The sequence below is a fragment of the Rattus rattus genome, chromosome 15 (genome assembly GCF_011064425.1).
Source record: "Rattus rattus isolate New Zealand chromosome 15, Rrattus_CSIRO_v1, whole genome shotgun sequence".
NCBI classification, from domain to species: Eukaryota; Metazoa; Chordata; class Mammalia; order Rodentia; family Muridae; genus Rattus; species Rattus rattus.
In genome coordinates this window covers 35,397,452-35,418,282 of record NC_046168.1, presented here as the reverse complement: position 1 = coordinate 35,418,282, position 20,831 = coordinate 35,397,452, and positions in this window count along the sequence as shown.

Genomic DNA, 20,831 nt, shown 5'->3' with positions numbered 1-20,831 from the left:
CACAGTTAATTACACTTTAAATAAAAACGGATAGAATTAGCTCTAGGTGAAACTAGATTTGTTAGGTTTTTTTTTTCTTTGATTTTATGCATAGTTAAAAAAGAAATAATGGTGAAGTGAATGACTTATTTTTTATTTTGTTTGTTTTCATTGTGAAAAACCATGTACACTGTTTTAACAGGAATATCATCATATAGTACCATGCTATATCTCTTTGAAGATTAAATAATGAAAGAATAATTATAAAATAATGCATTTGGGTTGCTTTTGGTCAATTTTTTAATGACACGAACAGAAGGAAACTAGGACAAATCTAAACTAAAATGTGAAGATGTGTCCATTTATACATTTACTAATGGCAGAACAGTGCACTCGTGCCACAGCCTATCATGTGTGTCAAAATCAGATCGTCAGGCGTGACAGCATGCCACTTGGATCATCCAACAAGTGCCATGAAACTATTTTAGTGTGGCCATGGTTTTAGTAACTTTATCATTAATGGAAACTTCACTAACAGTTTACTCTAGTAACTTTAATTTTTACTATGACATTTGTAATTGTTCATATGAATATTTATTATAAAAAGTAAAGTACAACATTCTGTAACCCCAATTCAAATTATTTCCCATGGATATTTATTTCAGTTATAAACTAAAGTAACTATCATTATTTATCATACTTAATTATATCTAGGCCTTTTGCCACAGGTTTCTCCTGCAATAGCCTTTTGATATTATTTAATTTTATCAGCAGTTACTTGCTCCCCTCTTTGAAAATCAAATATTACTTTTCTTCCGCAAATCAGTTAAACACAATTTATATTTTGAGGTATATACTTGATAAATGTTAGTAGTGGAACTATCCTAACAATATCTATCCATGAGAATATAGACAGGAAAAATTATCAAAAAGCAAAGATAGGTGGGAATAGGTAGGATGATGTCATTATACAGCAAGGCAGGGCCAGGAAAGGCGTATCCTATCATTGAATGAGAAGAAAGGGTAGGCAGGGAAGAGTCTAGGAAGGAGAGTATTCAAGATGGAGACTATGGAGGAAGATGATTCAGATCCAGGTGTTCTGGGTCAATTTTATCTTATCTAGGTGAGCTGTTTCTATCTTTATTAATTGGCTGTGAATTTATTCTGTGGATGTACTGTGGATTGAGTATTGAGTAACATATAAATCCGGTTGTTACAGTTTGTTGAGTTTTGATGTTACGGGGTAGCTGGAACCAGGGTTTCCTACTGACCAAGGCTGGCCAGGGTGACTAGCAATGGGAGCGAAGAGACCTCTGGGGCTAAAAGATACCTAAGCTAATGCGACATGGTGCCACACTGAAACCAGCTGCTGCTGAGGTAAATTAAGGTTAGTTCTTTATGGCCTATGGTGCAAGAACTAACGCGAAGGAATGACTGCCTGGTCCAGGAGTACCAGGGGACCAGCGTGGAGCAGAGATGCATGGGAACCGGTTGTACCCTTTTTAAATAATACCACAACAGGGATACAGCACAGAGAACTCATGTAGCACTTGAAAGGTGTAGAGTCCCACTCCAGTGCTCAAAAGCAATGCAAGGAGCTTCTGTGCTGTCAGAGCTACAAGAAGCATAAGAAGACAAAATGGCTATAATACAGACTCTTGAGCAAAAAACCGGGGTGGGGGGGCATGCATATGGAAGTAATGAATTATGGACTCATGCATCATTCACAAACAGGGATATTTGGACTTCTGCCCTTCATATTTGAATATTTTATTCCTTTTTCTGACTAACTGCTCTAGTTAAGGCTTCCTCTGTTATATGAGTAAGAAGAACAAGAAGAAGGAGAAGGAGAAGGAGGAAGAGAATGACAAGAACAAAAACATGAAGTACAAAAGAACAACAACAAGAAGCTGTTGTTGTTGTTGTTGTTGTTGTTGTTTAAGAACAATAAATCCAATGGCAGATTGGAAAAAAAGCATGGCTAGCCTTGTCTTAATCCACACCTTGAAGGATTTCAGCTTTTTCCCTTCCATTTAGATGTTGACTGCAGTCTTGTCTACACACATTCATTATTTTCAGCGGTGTCTTTTGTTACATAATTTGTTGAATAGTTTTCTTTCTGTGGCTATAATGGGAATTTAATTTATCAAAAGATTGTCTCTTAATATGATCGCACAACTTTTAAAAATAATTAAATTATTTTAAAAAAGTGTGTGTGGATATGTACACACACACACACACACACACACACACACACACACACAAACACACACAAATCACCACCACCACTAAACAAGACCTAGAATCCAGTTGAGTTATATAGCCCTATTGTTTGACAAATGATGACAAAAGTTAATGGCTTTTTCTCTAGTCCATCTACATTAAAGTGAATTCATTTTTTGTTGCAGTGCAAGCTGATATCCACCTCCTTTCCTTTTTTCCCTTTCATACAACTCCTTTTTTCATTGGATAATTTATGTATTTACATTTCAAATGTTATCCCCTTTCCCAGCCTCTCCTAGACCCCTCCCCACTCCACCGGTTGCTATGAAGATGCTCCCACTACCACCAACCCACTCCCACCTCAACTTCCTGGCAGTCCCCTACACTGGGGAAACAAGCCTTCACAGGACCAAGGACCTCTCCTCTTATTGATGCCAGACACTAACATTCTCTGCTACATATGCTGCTAGAGCCATTGGTCCTTCCATGTATACTCATCTCATCGGTTGGTGGTTTAGTCTCCGGGAGCTATGTGGTTGGGGGTTGGGGGGTTTCTGGTTGGTGGATATTGTTATTCTTCCTATGGGATTGAAAACCCTTTCAGATCCTTCAGTCTTTTCTCTAACTCCCCCATTGGGGTCCCCTTGTTCAGTCCAATGGTTAGCTGATCGCACAACTTTTAATGTTGTTGTTGTCATCATTATTATTGTTATTGTTATTATTATTATTATTATTATTATTATTATTATTATTAATCACTTATGCTGTGATCCACAGGCTGAAAAATGAAATGTGCACTGTCTCACTGATTGTACAACATACTGAAATGGATCAAAAGTCTAAAATGAAACCTGAATGGATAGAAAGAAAGAAATAAAACACAGGCAAAATTCCTTAGACTGTGAATGCAAAAGCACATCAAGAGAATGTTAAAGGTTGTTTTCTTCCATGTGTATATTTAGTGGTGCCTTTTCTCATTGCCATGACTTTGTTGAAAGAGTGAATTTCTTATGTCGAATGCCTCTGTGGTACTGAGACTGCAGATATTCCCTTCAGGCATCCACAGTAGAAAGACCCCCAAAGACATGACCTTGGGTTTGGAGAAGAATGACACCGAAGAGAAGTTACATCCTCTGATGCTCCTTCCGCAGAGCCAGCATCAATTACAGGCCTATTGTGACACTCCTTAACCATACCTCAGGTTGTCATTCCATGGTGGCTGATAGGGAAAGAAAACCTTACTGTTACATTCATTTTCCTGAGAAAACTAAGTGAATTTTAGAACATGAAGATTCTTATTAAATGAGACGATCTTTCTGATTTGTGTTAGTATATTTCTTACTTTTGTCTCATAGGTAATTTGCTTTAAAGCCCCAACCAAACCATAATGAGATAAATCTTACTATTTTTATACCTTTCTTTTTTAATCCATCCTTTGAATACATAGAAAAATATTAGAAGAAAGTGATATTGTAGGCTATCACCTTTTGCCCAGTTGTGAATGAATACATTGTGTGAGTTTGTGTGTGTGATCGTGTACATAAGAGTAACATCTGTTCTTAGGACTGTCCCCATTAAATCCATAGAAAAGCAATAAAACAAACTGGAAAAGCCATCACAGAGAGTTCTAACAATTCACTTGATGTTTGAATGCACAACGCATGTACCTCTTGTATGCATTCATTATGATTTTTGATATATGGTTATATAAACTATAGCTTTGTTTTTTAGGATATTGCTTAATTTAGACTTGCCATTCTATAATTCAACATTCACAAAATCTGGCTGAATATGCATGGTCTCATGCATACAGAATCTCAAGCTGGAGATAATTTGACAGTATTCTTGGAACTATGAAATATGGAAGTATTTATACTGTGTTATTTATTCTGGTTTTCAAAGAATGTTACTTTGTCATTAAATATACTAGATAATCAATATATTTATATGTTATATATTTAATTGCATTGTAGTTGTTATATTAAATAAATACTTGTTTCCTGCAAGAACTTTTATAGGACAAGACTTAGATTTTCAAAAATTCAATAACTTTATTTTTACTAAAGAAACATTCTTTAGACTTTACCATTATTTTTGGTTTCATTTTTTTCTGTTCTAGTTTTTCTTTTTCTCACCTAGTCAAGTAGTAAATAGTTTTATGTGTATTAGGAAGTGATTTCAAAGGATAGAGAGATGGCTCATTAGATAAAATGCTTGCTGCCAAGCTTGGAGAACATCAGTTTTAATCCTAGGGGCCACATGAGATAAGGTGGAAACTCGAGTCTATGAGTTGCCTTCTGACCTCCACATGTTTCATGTGGGATGTATGTACACCTGTGCATACATGTACACATACACACAACATACAAAAGCTAACTGCAGTAATTCTTTTTTTTTTCTGTTTCAGTGTGTAGATCATGTTTTGACTTTTAAAATTTTTTAATTAGATATATTTCTTTACTTACATTTCAAATGGTATTCCCTTTCCCAGTTTCCTGTCCATAAATCTGTATCCCCACACCTTGTGTAATTTGTAGTATCCCTTATTCTTTGATTTTTTCTTTTATTTTTGGTGGGTAGTTGAAGACAGAAACTACTATGTTGTAACACTGGGTCAGGCAAGTAAATATAGGACACTCCAGACACATGTATACGCAACACACTTCCCTCAGGAGGTGGGGAACTGTGCCAGGGGTGCTATATGTACAACATATACAAGAACAGATATGCAGCTGCTGTTGGTTCTGCTAACAATTTAGGTGGTGTCTGGTGAGTAGAGCTGGGTAATTTAACATATATTTCCTGATCAACAAGCTACTACATCAAAATAATGTACTTTTGGATAGAGGCATATAAAAATTAAAAATTCACACAATTTATATATGCATTATCTTTATACTCTTAAAAAGAAGAGGCTTTAAACAACAGGGGCCTGTTTTAGAACTCTTGTGTTTTAAATGTTTTGCTTGTTTTAACATTCTCTTAAATTATTCTACTCCTATGGAACTAAATTTCTTAGTGGATGTGGACGAGCATGTGGACAATGAAGTTTTGTATCTCGTACATCAGTTTTCATGTTCAACTCAATTGTATTTAATGATCTTTAAAATTGTCCTGTGACAAGTCTAGCCATTGCCCAAAACTTTCCATTATATTTTCAAATATATACAAATTGTCATATTCTTCATATTCCTGCCACTACTGTGTCATCTCTGCTTGAATGTACTCCCATTCCTTCACCTAGTATTTAAGCCCATTCCAGATATTATATCATGTCATCTGTATGGTTTGGGTCAGATAAATTTAAGCATGGGATCCTTTGTTTGCCTCACAATGGTCACAGCACAGTAAAGCACCCTGGGACAGCATGTGGAACCTCTGTATATCTCCTCAGTGTTTATCTGTAAGCCTCCTGTCTCATCACCTAAGACTTTGCGTGATGATTTTGTTTTGTGACCACAGGATTACATTTGGCCTGTGGATAAAACAAAGCAGAAGGGTTGCAGGGTTGAATCCTCCTTTCCCTGTCTTACTACCTCACTTGCCTACTGGCATCCTGTAACCATGTTGTGTTTAATCAGGAGACTTAGAACCCTTCTTTTAGAATCTATGTTAGAGGAAGAAAGAAGACCACTCTCTCTGAAGAAATTTTGTAATGATAATTTTTCTAATGAGACAAAATATCTGTTGTGTGTGTGGCATTTGTAACCATCTTAATCTTTGAGTAAGCCATTATTTTACTATATACTACTGATCAGAAGTCAACATGCTCCCATATCTACTGTTTGAAATGGATTTGAACTCTTTTTTTTAATTTGGATATTTTATTTATTTACATTTCAAATGTTATTCCCTTTCCTGGTTTCCCCTCTGCAAACCCCTTATCACATCCCCTCCTACCCTGTTTCTATGACGGTGCTCTCCCACACACCCACCCACCCACCCACCCACTCCAGCCTCACTAACCTGGTATTCCTCTACACTGGGGCATCAAGCCTTCACAGGACCAAGGGCTTCCTCTCCAATTGACGCCAGATAAGGCTCATTCAGCTACTTCAGCCCTTCCCCTAACTCCTCCATTGAGGTCCCTGTGATCAGTCTGATGGTTGGCTTCAAGCATCTACATCTGTATTGTTCAGAATCTGGTAGATTCTGTCTCCTTTTAGGAGACAGCTGTACCAGACTCCTGTCAGCAAGAACTTCTTGGCATCAGCAGTGGTGTCTGGATTTGGTGGCTGCATACGGGAGGAATCCCCAGGTGGGGAAGTCTCTGGATGGCCTTTCCTTTAGTCTCTGCTCCACTTTTTGTCCCTGTATTTCCTTTAGACAGGAGCAATTCTAGGTTAAAATATTGGAGATGGGTGGGTGACCCCATCCCTCAACTGGGGGCCCATGACTAACCTCTGGAAATGGTCTCAACAGGATCTCCTCCCCGTTGTTGGGTATTTCAGCTAATGTCATCCTCAGGGGGTCCTGGGAGGCTCTTGATTCCTGGCATCTGGGACTTTCTGGTTGCTACCCCCAGTTCACCATTCCACATAGCTACTCACCTCTGTTCAATTTCCTAACCCTCTGTACATCTTCTCCATCACCTCCCATACCTAATTCTGCCCCTGTTTTCCTCTCCCCCTCCTCTCTTCTTCCCAAGTCCCTCCCACCTTCTACTTCCCTTGATTATTTTTCCCCCTTCTAAGTAGGACTGAAGCATCCACACTTTGGTCTTTCTTCTTCTTGAGCTTCATGTGTTCCTGACTTGTATCATGGGTTTTCCAAACTCTTTCCACTTAACAGTAAGTACATACCATGTGTGTTCTTTGTGACTGAGTTACCTCACTCAGGATATTTTCTAGATCCATCCATTTGCCTGTGAAGTTATTGTTCTTAATAACTGAGTAGTATTCCATTGTGTAAATGTACCACATTTTATGTGTCCATTCCTCTGTTGATGTACATCTAGGTTGTTTCCAGTTTTTGACTATTATAAATGTGACTACTATGAACATGGTGGAGAATGTGTCCTTATTACATGATGAAGCATCTTTTAGGTTTATGACCAGGAGTGGTATAGTTGGGTCCTCAGGTAGTACTATGTCCAATTTTCTGAGGAACCTCCAGACTGATTTCCAGAGTGTTGTACCAACTTGCCATTCCACCAACAATAGAAATGTGTTCCTCTTTCTCCACATCCTCACCAGCATTTGTTGTCACCTGAGTTTTTGATCTTAGCCATTCTGACTGGTGTGAGGTGGAATCTCAGGGTGGTTTTGATTTGCACTGCCCTGATGACTAAGGATGTTGAATATTTCTTTAGGTGCTTCTAGTCCATTTGAGATTCCTCAGTGGAGAATTCTTTGTTTAGCTTTGTACCCCACTTTTAATAGGGCTATTTGATTCTCAAGAATCTACCTTCTTGTCTTCTTTGCACATATTGGATATTAGCCCCCTATCAGATATAGGATTGGTAAAGATCTTTTCCCAATCTGTTGGTTGATGTTTTGCCCTATTGATAGTGTCCTTTGCCTTACAGAAGCTTTGCAATTTTATGAGGTCTCATTTATCCGTTTTTGATCTTAAGGCATCAGCCATTGGTGTTTTGTTGAGGAAATTTTTCCCAGAGCCCATGTGTTTTAGGCCTTTTCCCCCTTTCTCTTCTATTAGATTCAGTGTATCTGGTTTTATGTGGAGGTCCTTGATCCATTTGGACTTGAGCTTGTACAGGGCAATAAGAATGGATTGATTTGCATTCTCCAACCTGCTGACTGCCAGGTGAACCAGTACCATTTGTTGAAAATGCTGTCTTTTTTCCACTAGATGGTTTTAGCTCCTTTGTCAAAGATCAAGTGCCCATAGGTGTGTGGGTTCATTTCTGGGTCTTCAATTCTATTCCATTGATCTACCTGTCTATCTCTGTACCAAAACCATACAGTTTTTATCACTATTGCTCTGTAATACAGCTTGAGGTCAGGGATGGTGACTCCCCCAGATGATCTTGGATTTGAACTATTTTACCATAAACTCATATGTGTAATTCCTTCCATATCTTATTGTATCTCCTATAATCTATTATCATTATTGTTTAAACTGAGTTGGTTTTCATGTTATTTTACTGATTCCATATCATGTCACAGCTTAATGAAATCTTATGCCTGATTGATAAGTATTCAGAATTTAAAACTTGATTGGATTCAGATTTTACTTTTCATTTTCCTAGAAAAATTACACAGACTGCATCCCACAGACTGTATTTATCAAGAGATGTGCCATGAAAATGTCTATTCCCTGTTTGTTTGTTTTTTTTTTTGTGCTGTTAGCAGTCATAAATAAGACTTTAAAAGCATTAGCTATCTGGGGATTGCAAAATATTGATAATGTGACATAAGAAGATTTACTTTTCTTACCTTGATGAACTACAATAAAATAAACATTTTTTCAATGTTGGTCCTTAAGTACTTGAAGGTAAATTTGATATATAATCAGCGTAAAAGGTTAATTTACTTCTCTGATTAACCGCTTTGCAAAAGCAATTAGTGCTCAGTTCTCTCCCTGGCAGTGTTCAGTAGGTCTCATTGCAGATGGCTTTCACTGGTTCTCCAATGGCCCAGGTGCATGATCAGCTTTTATTTGCAAACTTCATGGAGTGAATCATTTTAACATAATTCTAGTGTCACTTTACATATAGTTCCCTCAATATCTGGTATGACAAGATGTCTTAGGTTCATTTGGTACATTTCTCTGTCAGATCTGGAATCATCCATTTTGCTAGGAACTTGGTCTTTGGTCTTCATTTGTTGTAGATAGCCTTACTTGTATGTGGTTCTCTCCTATTGGTTTTGTTGTGCAACGATTAATATCTTGTTTTTTCCTTGGTGTAGGTACCCTTCTTGTGTTGGACTTTTCCTTCTAGAATCCTTTGGAAATTGGTAGATAGATATTATTTAAATTTGGTTTTGTCATGGAATATTTTCTTTTCTCCATCTATGATGATTGAGAGTTTTGCAGGGTATTGTAGCCTGGATTGGCATTTGTGTTCTCTTAGGGTGTACATGTTCTCTGTCCAGGATCTTCTAGCTTTTAAGGTCTCTTGTTAAATCTGGTGTAATTCTGATAGATCTGACTGTATATGATACCTGGACTTTTTCTCTTACACCTTTTAATATTCTTTCTTTGTTCTGTGCATTTAGTGTTTTGATTATTATGTGATGAGAGGATTTTCTTTTCTGGTCTAATCTATTTGGTGTTCTATAGGCTTCCTGTACATTTATGGTCATTTATTTATTTAGAATGGGGAAGTTTTCTTCTATGATTTTGTTGAAGATGCTTTTGGATCCATTGAATTGGGAATCTTCACTCTCTTCTATTCCCATTATTCTTAGGTTTGGTCTTTTCATTATGTCCTGAATTTTCTGGATGTTGTGGGTTAGGAGGTTCCTATGTCTTGAATTTTCTTTAACAGTTTTGTTAATCCCTTCTACAGTATCTTCTACACCTGAGATTCTCTTCTATCTCTTTTATACTGTTGCTGATGCTTACATCTGTAATTCCTGACCTCTTTCCTAGGCTTTTCATTTCCTAGATTGCCTCCATTTGTGTTTTCTTTATTATTTCTATTTCCATTTTTAGGTTTTGGACAACTTTGTTCAATTCCTGCATCTGTTTGGTTGTGTTTTTCTGTATTTCTTTTAGGGATTTATTCATTTCCTCTTTAAGAGCTTTTTACATATTTTCTAGTGTTTCTTTCAGTGAGTTATGTATATTTTCCTTAAAGGACTCTCTTATCATCATAAGATAGGATTTTAAGTCAGAATCCTGTTTTTCAGGTGTGTTGGTTTATGCAAGGCTTGCTGTGGCTGAAAACTTGGTTCTGATGGTACCAGAGTACATTGGCTTCTGTTATTTATGGTCTTGTGCTTGCCTCTTGCCATCTGGTTATCTCCTGTGTTAACTGGCCTGGGAGTCTCTGTCTGGAGCTGTCTCCTGTGTCCCTGGATTGCTCCAGGTCTCCTGGGAGGCCTGTGGCCCTGGCTGTATCAGATCTCCTGGGAGGCCTTCAGACTTGTAGAAGACCTTCAGATTGTTGGATCTTCAGAGGAACAGGTATGCTGGTAGTCTGACCAGGTAGAAGGCACAGGCAGGATAATGGACAGAGTTTGCACAGGGGGTAGTGGTAGGGGTGTGGAGATGGGTCCCAAGCCCTCTTTGCTCCTCCTGGTACCCAATTGCTGCACTTATTTGGAAGGGTCCCATCCCTGTAGCCCTGGCTATAGCAGACCTCCTGGGGGCCTTCAGACTGTTGGATCTTCAGAGGAACAGACACATTGATGGTCTGCCCAGGCTGCAGGCTTTGATCTTCATTTAATGATAGCATTTGAAAAGAGAAGTCTGTCAACTAAGGTACAGTTAGCTACTGGCTTTGATAATAATCTTAGGTTTGTTTTTTGTTTTGTTTTGTTGGTTTTTAAATTGTTTGTTTGTTTGTTTGCTTAATGTGACAATGCTAGACTATTTTGTTTTAAGTAAAGATTGAATTCTAAAATTCTTTTTTTTTTTTGGTCCATATATTTCAATAGTCAAACTCCCAAATAACTGCTAGAATCATTAGATATAGGTAACTCTTGATATTTAGTTTAAGGAATGACTACTTGATATATTTTAGCATGTTGTAAGATTATACATTCACTTTGTTTTAAAATTAAGGTACATTTAAACAACTTTCTCTTCTCCATTTTTTGTACTATGCTGAATTTGATCCTTTTGCTTTTAAGTTACTTTACCCTTTTTATTATATATATATATATAATATATTATAAATTATATAAAACATAATATGTATTAAACATATGTCTCATATATTTCCCCAAACTATTTTATTTTATTTATTTTATCTCTCCAATTTTTATGCTATGTGTTAGTGTTTCTGGGTGATATAACTCTCAATTTATTTTTGGTGGTTTTCTAATGCATGGTGCTGTCTATAAAAGTTGAATGGCTACCTCTCTCATTTTATTACATTGTTTAATGTTTCTCTTCATAAAAGGTCAAATAAAAAGGAGTGTACTTATTATTATCATTTTTGAAAATCTAGTGATTTTTAATACACTGATGCTAACTTTTGAGTTTCCACACTAGGTATAAATCATCTATTAATTTATATTTGAAAATAATTATAAAGTCAGGCTACATTTCTGCTACTATGGAAAATCCAGAGATTTGCTTTGTTCTATAAATATGTAAATTACATTAATGAATTTCCCGTGATTGATCCCTGCCTGAAAATTGTTTGTACTGTTTTAAAATTACTTGTTCTGAGCATCACTTTAGTGTTGACAATCTAACAATATCTTTGGTTGTCACTTGATGAAATATTCTGGAAAGACACACCTATATTTGTATTCTGAAATATGTTCAATTCACCTGGAAACACTGATATTTCATATTTTGACATAATAACCATAGACAATATTAGAATCTGATTCACCTTTTTTAGAAAACATATTTACACTTTATTCTACCTATGGAAATAGATGTGTTAAGGGTTTCTGCTACTTGTATAGGGGACTTTTAAAAGAACTTGGCTTATGTGGGTTTCTGTGTATGTGCACTAAGGTGTGCAAAACATGAGCATCAGAAAACACTCCTCTGGTTGGCTGACTTGTTTCTCATTATTTTTATTCCAGGTGTTTGAGCCTTCCCATTGTGTGTGGAATAGTTCAGCTAGTAGGTTTTGATTACCTGTGGATTTTGAAACCGGCTTTAAAATTTATAAATTTTATTGATGCTGTGTTTCCTCTTTCTGCTCTGTTGTGCTTTTAATTATGTTTTAAATTTATTGGCCACTGGCCTCATTTATTTGTTTGTTTTTAACCCATATTGAGACAAGTATGTAAGGGCAATATTTTTCACTAATAACTACATTGGCTTTGTTTATAGGATAGATATTGAATTTTTTTCCTTCTCTATTTTTGTATTTCTCTTGATCCAAAGTTTACAATGTTTTAACCTCCAAGTTCGGAGTAGGTATTTAGGAGTTTGTAGTTGTTCTGCCTTCTGATATCATCTCACTGTTTTTTTTAACAATTATTATTTCTGTGTTTGTATCTGGATTTGCTGTGTGTTTGGGATACCAGTAGACACTAGAGCATTTTTTGTGAATGTGTACTTGAAAATAAGATTTGCTGTCCACTCTGAGGGTTTAGAGTTTAGCAATATCTGTAAGATCTTTTCTGTGTATTTTTCACTGCTTCGTCCTCATTATTAGATTAATGTATGTTAAAACTTACTCTATTACTAATGTGTGAGTTTCTCCTTGTACCTTGGGACAATCTTGTAGAAGTTGCTGTTGTTATATTAACAACATAAATATTAACCACACTGTTATCATATACTCTGAGAATTGTAGTATTGACAAAATTAATGCCACCTTTTTATTATATTCTCTCTTCCTCTCCTTCTGTGTCTCTCTCTGTCTCTGTGTGTACGTGGGGGGAGGTGTTTGTGTGTGAAGGTCAGAAGGCAGCCCCAGGAGTCATACTCAGGTACACTACAGCTCACTTTAAGATAGTGTCTTCTTTGGCTTGTAATTAAACAAGCCTGATTGGCCAGTGAGCTCTAGAGACTCTCCATCTCTAGGCCTCCAGCAATACAATAATTGGCATTATTGTTTGGGTTCCAGGTCTTCAACTCAGCTCTGTGTAAGGTACACATAATCAAGGCCATACACAGCAAGACCTGTCCTTTACAGAATGAGCCATCTTCCCATTCATAAGTATTAGTCTCCTTATAAAATACAATTATGACACTTGATTTACTTCTTTTCTGTTTTTCATATACTTTATTCTCATCCTTTTAAATGTTTTTTTACTTTGAATTACTCTTTTAGTTGTACTTATATTGACTATAAAAGTGTTCAATTTTGCTTTTATAATTAAAGGTAATTGAGCTCAATCCTTTAAAAAAATTGTTCTGATTTTATATGATCAACACTTTGGCTTGGAATATGGCATCCATTTGATTTGTTGGTATTCTCATACAGACATAGCATCACTAAATAGTACAATGTTTTGAAACTAGGAATGTTTTCTTCCTCAAATTCCTGAGTGCTAAAATTACAAATCTGTGATATCACACACAACTATGTTAATTTTTAAACACTACATACATATGCACACACATACACACACCCCAAAGGAGAAAGAAATAATACCTTATATACATATATATATTAGATATTAGATATACATATACATATATATCCTATAAAATGTTCACAATACTATATTTTATATAATATCTTATTATGTATTAAGTATTCTTGCCAATTTTTTCTTAGAATAGTCATAATTAAAATCAGGATATTTATACAATTTACTCTCAGGTCCTCCTACTTTCTCATGGGTGTCTTGTTTACTATCTTTAATTCTGTGCTACAAGCACCAATGAATTTAAATTGCAACTCTATCCTCCTTTTTGCCAGACCTAAAAATTCTAAATCCTCTCTTATTTAGTAATTTTACTCATGAAGCAGGCAGGACAGCATATTTAATGTTTTCTCGCTCCAGTGTGGGAGTTTGCACTGCATCTCCGTGTCAGAGCATTTTCCTGTCACGTCAAACTTTGAGATTCAGTACTGTGCATTCTCAGTTCTTTGCCTACTCTATATTAACATGTGACATGAATTCCTATGTCACTTGTTCCCCAATCATTTTGATTCATGAAGTTCACTCCTTATGATGTGATCATGTGGACATACTCTCTGAGTGGTTTAAAGCTATTAATAGTTACTGTACAGCCTGCTTATTTGAGAGTTCACTTGACAGGTGGTAAAGCTCCTTTCCAGTTTGTCACTTATTTCTGTGTTTAATTTACTGTGTCTCTGTTTTCTGGCATAAAGACAAATGCCTAAAGACACTTTGACTTTCTTTCTCTTCAGGGACTATTTCTTTCATGAAAAGGTACTCATATATATAAATTTTTTGTTTGGGTATTTTTACTACAAAACAAATCTGTGTGGGTAGTTCTAGATTGATGCATCATGTTGTGTACTCTGAATATATATATATATATATTCTTCCTATTTTAATTTAAACAGTAACTAATTATTGTTTAAAATGGTTTGGTACCATTGATGTGAGCAGCTGAGGAAGCTCTGAGGGAATATATGAAAAGAAGTTGAAGCCCTGAGTGACTTTGTATTACTGTTAAAGCATGACCATATGAAGAACCAATACTTCAGTCTCATAAGAAATTTACAAAGTCTTCCCAGAATGGGTCAGGCTCAGAGTGAAATATATTCCAAAGATAAGGGTTTATGACCAACTGACTATTGTAGACAAAAAAGTTATCAACAGGAGCCCCATCAACCGGGTCATTTACTTCAGAGAATGATCATCTACGGGACTATCTTAGAGTTTCCATTGCTCTGAAGAGACACCATGACCCAGTCTATTCTTATAAAGGAAAACATTTAATTGGGCTGGCATACCGTTTCAAAGGTTGAGTTCATTATCAAGGCAGGAAGCATGGCAGCATCCAGGCAGACATGGCACTGGAAAAAGGAGCTGAGAGTTCAACATCTTGATCCAATTGTAGCCAGGAGAGGACTGGAATCCTTAGCCGGCTAAGAGATGGGTCTCAAAGCCCACCCACAAAGTGACACACTTCCTTCAACAAGGCTACATTTCAAGATATTGCCACTCCCCAGACCAAGGATATTCAAACCACTAGAAAAATTTTCTCCTGAGACTAGCTAACCTCTCCTTTCTGTGTCACACAATAGACCCCTGAGGCTCTGGTGTGTTATAGTAGTTGGTACCACACCTGACAGCCCACCTGACCCCTGATTTTCTGGATGTGTGTCTATGAGTCTGTCCTTTCTTCATTTGTTTGCTGCCTTAGTGAGGTTTCAAGGACTGAGCTGTGTGGGGCACAGTGTGTTACTTTATAGTGATGGATATTTTTTTGTGCTAGCTTTTTTGTTGTAATCTAAATATTTCTTAATTTTAGTAGTGGTCTGGCTTTTCCTTTCCATTTAGTTCTCAGATTTTCATCTTTCAAGATATATTTTGGTATGCAGTGTACATTTCTGAATCTTTGCTCTTCTATATTAATTTTATTTAATTTTATTCTCAGTTTTTATGTCATTTCAAATGCTTCTGGTTCTGATCTGTGTGGGGATATTCATCACTGTCATTTTGTGAGATATTTCCTTGCTTTGAATAAACTAGAGTTTAGTTTTCATCTCTAGCATAGCCTTCTCTACTGGGCTTTTGCTCCCAGATATAATTTTATGTCTTATTATTCTTTTTATTCATAACGACTTTCTATTTGAGTTCTCTCTTTTGGTTGGGAAATTAGTTTCACTGAACTTTTAGAAGAAAGAGTGAGCACAGAGATAATGTTAAGCCCATGTGGCTCTTACTTGGAATTCTAGAAGTGGATTGCATTATAACTCTATTAAATCTTATGTACTCAGTTTTCTTATTCACTTTTAACTGTACTTTCTCTTTTCCAAGTTCCTATTGTGTCTGTTCTGGGAAACTTGGATATTTTTATTCTATTCTTTGCAGATTGTGCTCAGTAAAAGATTTTATACTGGGAAAGAATTTCAAATAATTATCTATGAACATTCAGCTCCTTTAAAGTATGAATCTTCACTTCCAATGAAGTATTTTTAAAAGAGGGTCTTTGAAATTAGGTGTAGAAGTGGATTACTCTTTATATATATAGCAAAACAATTATTGTGGGATATCACTAATTCATCAAGTACAAGTCACAATGTAGATGTTTAACTTGTTCCATGCCAATTAAACTTTTTAGTGCAATGGCATATTTCCAGGCCCATCAAATACTTCATCAGTCGGTACAGGACATTATAAGAGGAAAATATCAAAAATGAGACTGGTTGGCAGGGCAGAGTACGGTGTGGAAGTCCGAGTTGACTTGGAAATGTCTTGAATGTGTTTGCTCTCTCATCTCTAAATTAATCAACCTTGCCTGTTTAAAGAGCCAGAAACTACTTCAATTTCATGAAGCTAAACAGGTCATCTCATTACAACCAAAGCCTAAAGGAGGCTGAAAGCAGCTGTAAAACTTTAACGTCACAGCACAAGAAAACACCCAAAGACACCATTCATAGAAAAAGGTGGCACTGGAAGAGGATAGTTAATCGTTACTATAGTATCTTGGAAAGTAGGATTGAAATATTTTCACTATTGCTCATCTTAGATTCATTGAGTACCTGACTTGTCTTAGTGTCCTACAGAGTTGTTGGAATAAAATATCATGACAAAACTACTTAAGGAAGAGTCCATTTAGGCTTATGCTTGCAGGGGCATATGGACTGTCTTGGTGGGGAAGATGAAGCAATAGCTTCAGTTGGCATGGTATTATGAGCAGGAAGATGGCTGACCACATCGCATCTGTACTCAGGAAGTAGATTAAGAACAGAAAATGTTACCACTACAAAATCAAAGCCTGCACCCAGTGATAGATTTCATCTGGCAAAGATGTACCCACAAAAGTTTGTACATTCTTACAAAACAGTACCACCACCTGGGAACAAAGTATTCTTGGTTTTTTTGGTTCTGAGGGATATTTCATCTTTAAAGCAGAATGTATCATAAATATATTTTTGCATAAAAATCATAATATAAAGTGACTGAGTTATTGCTATACAAGTTTTGATAAACATTTTATTAAAATATAATTATATATGTTAAAATAAGACCATTTTAAAATACAATGTTTTTAAGTTCTTCAAATCTTCAAATAATGCAAAGACAGAGCCAGAAACCCATACTGATTGGAAGTTAGTTCCTAGACTGATAGATCTTATAATTTACTTTTGATCTCTATGGAGTTGACTTAAATAATAACTTAACAGAGTGAAAATATACAGCACAAAGTTTCTCTGTAAGCCTAAAACAATTTATTCAGTTAATTTCCCCAATATGTTCCCAGTGAGCAAAGATGTCTCTGTAGAATTATATCATTCCATAATACAATCTCAAAAATGTAAAAAAAATCCAGAATTAGATATTATAATTAGTTAACCCTTTTCTTAGTGTATATATATATATATATACACATACACACATACATATAGATACATACATACACACATACATACCTACATACATATAGATACATACATACACACACATATATTTATATTACTTTTCTTGTCTTAAGATTCTTCTCTGCAGCTTCGGTTGTGTTCTTCGGTGCTCACTCCCTAAAGAGTTAGCTACATGGTAATAGAATAAATGAACTTTTCCTCTAATTCAACAAGGAGAGACCCAGCAATGAAAACCTACCTTTAAAACCCTAATATTGTGGCCCAGGAGCTGATAGGTCTGGGGAAAAAAGGAAAGAAAGAAAAATTTTGTTAAGGTCTTGCAAGCCAACTATTACAAACAAGCATTGTGTGTGTGATTTTGAAATGAAATAGCGACAATTAATGCACTGTGTGGCTCATTTCTTTGTTCTTTATTAATTTTTGAGAAATTAATACAAGTACAATATTTACATCATCTATACACTTTTCTATTCACCTCTAATTTCTCTTATGTTTCCCCAACTCCTTCTCAAATTCATGACCTCTTCTTCTATTGTTACTGGTACATATATTTCTGTCTGTGTATAAAATGTATTCAGTTGACCCTATGGCATATTGCCCCTTTTTAAATTTCTACAAAAAAATTTAAAGGATATTTAAAAGCCATATATACTGTATACATAGAAGTTAAGAACAAGAAATTTTGTTTTGGATTTTTACTTTTCAGAAAGTGCCTACCACTGTGGCCTTGAATAGATATAACTAACTTGTTCATATCTTGCTGTGAATGGAGCTGAACTCATTTCCTATTGTGTTATCTGGGAATAAATTTTGCTAAGAAACAAACCAAGGTTCTTCTTAAACTGTGCCTAATAGAATGTACTTCAAGCTATAATGACATGATGTAGCAAACAAAAAATCTGGACCATTAGCAGTGACTTGTTCTTAAAATTGAGGTCAGCTTTATATTTCTCACTTAAATACATCCCCAAAACTATTGCATCCATTATCCATATTCACTCTTTATCTCATATTCATTAAATTGTGATTAAAATCAAAGGCTTTTACAATCCTAACAAAACCTCTATTTCAAAAATCACTGTTGATTCCTCCTAATGCATCCTGAGTTTTCAAATACAAAACACTAGTTACTATCCCGAAACACAGGACAATGTTTTATGTCCCCTCTCCTTTTCTCCAACTCTCTTCCTTCTTTCCTTCTTCATTTACTCTTTCTTCCACCATAATCACACTCTTCAGAAGAGGCTTCCTGTGAAATCACTATGTATCCCAAGATGACTTTGAACTCATGGAGAACTATTTGCCTTAATGTTCAGAGTATGTATTCAAGATGTGTGTCAACGTATCTGTCTTTAGTTATTTCCTTTCTTGCTTGTTTTCTCCTTCTGTTCTTTTTACTTTATTTCCTCACTTCCTTCCTTAGCACCTTCTTACTCTCCTTCATTTTTGTCATTCACCTTCCTCCTTACATGATTTCCTAAATAGGTTTGCAGAGATACAATAGACATACAAATAACTGCTCTGATGCTGTGTGCAGTTTTGTCTGCTTGATCAAGTAACCACCATAAAGGCCATAAGGGCAATGGGCATCTGTGATACCTGTCAAAGTTTATCTGTGAAGTACATGCATGATTCTATATTGTTAAGTACAGGTTTACTGCAGTGTTCTAGGACCCATTTGTATTACTCAGGGTTCTCTAGAGTCACAGAACTTACGTAGTAAAGGAATTTCTTAGGATGACTCACAGTCTGTAGTCCAACTCCCAAACAGTAGTCAACAGCATCTGTGAATGGAAGTCCAAGGATCTAGTCCCACGAGGCAAGCAAGCGAAGAAGAGAGAATCTTCATTCTTCCAATGTACTTATGTAGGTCTCTAGCAGAAGGTGTGGCCTAGATTAAAGGTTTATACTACCATGCCTGGATCTGGGACTTGCTTTGTCCCAGGTGACCTTGAACTCAGAGATCTCCTTGCCTTAGTCTCCTGGGAATCATAGCCAATATACTTCAAGATCTCCATGCCAAGATCCAGGTCAGAAAATTATATCTCCTAGTCTCAAGATCTGGATCACAGGTAAGCCTTCTGATTCTGGATTGTAGTTCATTCCAGATATAGTTGACGACCAGGAAAAACCATTAAACCATTCATCGAGCATCAGTGATCAACTCCTTCTTCCCAATCACAATGATTAGCCACCTGTAGCATAGTCTGTGCTTCTTAGAGCTATACTGCCACCTATTAAATAGAATAGCAAAAGATTTGGCTTTCTAGCATACTGAACACAAAATAATGTCAATCGTGTTTTTCACAAATTGCAACATTCTTCATTTTTACAGAATTATTAATATTCCACTGTATATGTACACTGAATTTCCACTTTCTATTCCTGTAACCTTTGTCATAGGTTGTTTCACCAGTTACAGGCTCTAGTAAACAATGGCTCAATGAAGATGAGAGTGCAACTTTCTCAGACAATGTTTTTAATTCATTAGGGCATATATCCAGTAATACAGTTGCTAAATAATGCACTTGACCTGTTTTAACATGCACATTACTTTTTGTTATGTGTAAATAACAAAAATTTACTATCAATTAAAATTGATACTATCAATTGATAGTAAAATTGTTACTATCAATTTAAATTGTTACCAATGATGTTCAAAGACAATCCTCCTCATGTCCTCACCAACGCTTCTATTTCTTTTCTTTTTGTTTTTGTTTTATATTATGCTCACAATAAAAGGTTTTAAATGATATTTCATCATAGTTTGGATGGTTATTCTCTGAAAACTATAGTATTAATTATAATTTCCCAAATGTATATGTTCAACATTATTGCTTGTTTTTAATTGATTTGTTTTTTCTATTTAGCCACATGTTTTAAAAAATAGGACAGAACAATTTTATAATCCACACTAAATAAAAATATCTTAAATAGTTTTTACTGTCTGGAAAGAATAAAGAACATAAATGTATCATACTTTCTCATTTCAAAGTATGTCATGCAATTTTAGGGATTAAAATAGCATAGTGCTAATATAAAGAATAGAAATAGTATACGGCCTCTGGGGAGAACTTTATCACTCAGCCTATTTAATCACACTGTAAATGTAAGTATAGATATGCAAATAACATATATAGACTTGTAAGAAGGGTGAATGAGGCTTTTCCTATTCTATATCTTTGCCAGGATATATCTGGGTAGTTTCTTGATCCCAGTCATTCTGATTGTAGTAATCTGGAAAATCAAGTAGTTTTGATCTGCATATCTACGATTATCAAAGATGATGACACCTTTTTGGATATTCTTAGTCAATTTTATTTCTTCTGAGAACTCTCTGTACTATTCTGTAGCCTATTTTTATAATCGCATCATTTGTTTTCTTGATTCTCGTTTTCTCAGTACCAGGAATGCAAAACCTCCTTTTTAGTTATTAATCAAGGGTGTCCAACACACTCCCTGAACAATCCAGGCTGTCATTAACATCTGTTGCCTCTCAGAATTTGAAGGTAAGACTCTATTGGGTAGACTTACATACAAGACTTATAGTAATTTT